Genomic DNA, 2,275 nt, shown 5'->3' with positions numbered 1-2,275 from the left:
GCGCCACTGTGCGAAGCAATACACCATGGCCAAGAGCTCTTGGCCACAGTATAGTTCAGTGCAGTAAAGTCCCCTCTCGAAAGAGTACCCGAGAGCTGACGATAGTAAGTAACATCCATGTCAGAGGATAACCTAACCTCTTCAGTCTCCAAAGCGTGGAGAAAATTCACAGATTTCCAGTCTACAGCGTTGTTTCTACAGTTCGTAAACCAACGCTTGCACACGGCACAAGCCACAGTCGCTCTGTCGAACGAGTTCATTCGTGTAATTTGTGCGCAAATGGTCGCAGCCCACGACATTGACACACAGTTGCATCCGACCACTAGTAGTAGCACCCCGAACCGCAGTAGAGGTTCACATGGTGGCTCCGTCATGTCCATGACGCACGGTCGAGGTGCAGGTCGCCACAGTCAGAGCAGTGAGTCGCCGCGCGGTACGCGACGCCTCCGCGCAAACAGTATGCCACCCCGTGAGGAGGCACGCGTGGTCCGCGGCCGTGGAAACGATCGCGGCGGAGGTCGACGGGGAGGTCGACACAGTACGGGTGGTCGCCAACCCCCGTAGACCCCCGCGTCCTTAGGCGCGTCCTTTCAGTCCACAGTCGAGCGCACAGTACAGGCCCTCAACCAGTATGCACCCCCCTATTTCCGATTAAAGGCGGGGCTGCCCCTCCTCAGCACGCAGCAATGCTATCAGTTAGTCAGGGGAAGTGCGTGGTCTGTCAGGGAGACCATATGTACAAATCCTGCCCGCTCAACGAACACCCTGTCCACGGCGCAGAAGTGGCCGAGTACATGCAGAAGTATTGGGACATCAGGAATAACGTCCTCTGACGGTGCGGGGAGGAAGACTTACAGCCGGAGGTTCCAGTACCACCTCCAGTCTTGCCAGCTCCTACTCCGCGCAACCAGTGGCAGGATAACGAGAATGCTGCCAGGTGCGCTCGAACTATTTACTCTGATGAGGAGTTAGATTTGTGGCTGGGGGTGATGTCATTAGAAGATGATACTACCTTAAACATCATAGCAACGAACTGTATGATGCCCATGCTGCACTGAGACATATCTCAGAAGTGAGTAAGTCAGGTTACGAGTTAAAAGTAGTAATGCCTATGAAATTAAGAAAAGACAAGGCATTTACTCCCTGGTTGCAAGAAGCACTACCAAGTAATAGTGTTGTGATGAGTTTCAGGCAACAAGTACCACCACTCATGCACACAGAGGCTGATGTAGCCCATGCCCATAAAGCTAGTTTCGATGTTCGCATCGGTGGGGCAATAGTGAGGACATTGTTTGACTCAGGGGCCAATGTCACAGTGATAAGTAGAAAGTTCCTACAGAGAGTGGGGATCTCTTGGCAGCCTGGTCAGTCCACAGATCGGATTGGAGGCATAGCTGGAGCTGCCAAGTGCTTGGGAAGTGCCCTAGTTCCAGTAAAATTAAGTACCCAGCACCCTGTCTATCGTATGCAGGTAGTAGAGGATGCACTGCAAGGGTATGACTGCATTATAGGCGATGACCTAATGTGGGAGTATAGTATGGGCATAGTGTACCAGGAGAAGTTAGTAACAATTACCATATTCAATGGTACAGAGAATCAACGTACAGTCCTCAGTAGAAAGTTATCGTTGTGTAAAATCTCACCTGCAGTCATGCTTTCCAGCAGTCAGACCCCTCAGAGCCAGGAAGGTCCAGGCTCTTGGAAACAATTCAAGAAATTGAGTCATGACATTGCAAAAGGAACTCAAGTAGCGTTCAAAGTTCAGCTCTTCACCAAGGAGGATGAAGAGCTCCAGTCACAGCAGAGTCCAGTCAGTAACAGTGCAGAATCAATTAAGTCAGCAGCTCCTGAGAAGTTGGCTTCAGTAGTGCGGAAAGTTATAGATAAACACAGTGGTCCAGGAGGAACCTTATGTGGTAAAATTCCACCACATACCCATGCTAAGGGCTTTGAGTGCAAGATTGAACTCAAAGAGGATGCCAAGCCAGTTTACATAAGACAGTATCGGCTAACTCCGTTAGAAAGGACTGAGCTCATCGAAAAAGTACAAGAATTCATCGAGAAGGGATGGATTGAGCCTAGCTCATCCTCTTGGAGTTCTTCAGTCCTGTTTGCCCAAAACCAAACGGGAAGTTGAGGTTTTGTGTTGATTTCAGGCATCTCAACCAAAGGACTGAGAAGGATCGAGGTCCTATCCCCCATCAAGGTGAGCTCCTTGACAGTCTGCATGGCTCCAGTGTATTCAGTGCTTTGGATTTGGCTAGTGGGTTCTATC

The sequence above is a fragment of the Nuphar pumila genome, unplaced genomic scaffold (assembly GCF_984573655.1).
Source record: "Nuphar pumila unplaced genomic scaffold, dmNupPumi1.hap1.1 HAP1_SCAFFOLD_646, whole genome shotgun sequence".
NCBI lineage: Eukaryota > Viridiplantae > Streptophyta > Magnoliopsida > Nymphaeales > Nymphaeaceae > Nuphar > Nuphar pumila.
This window is presented reverse-complemented; position numbering follows the sequence as displayed.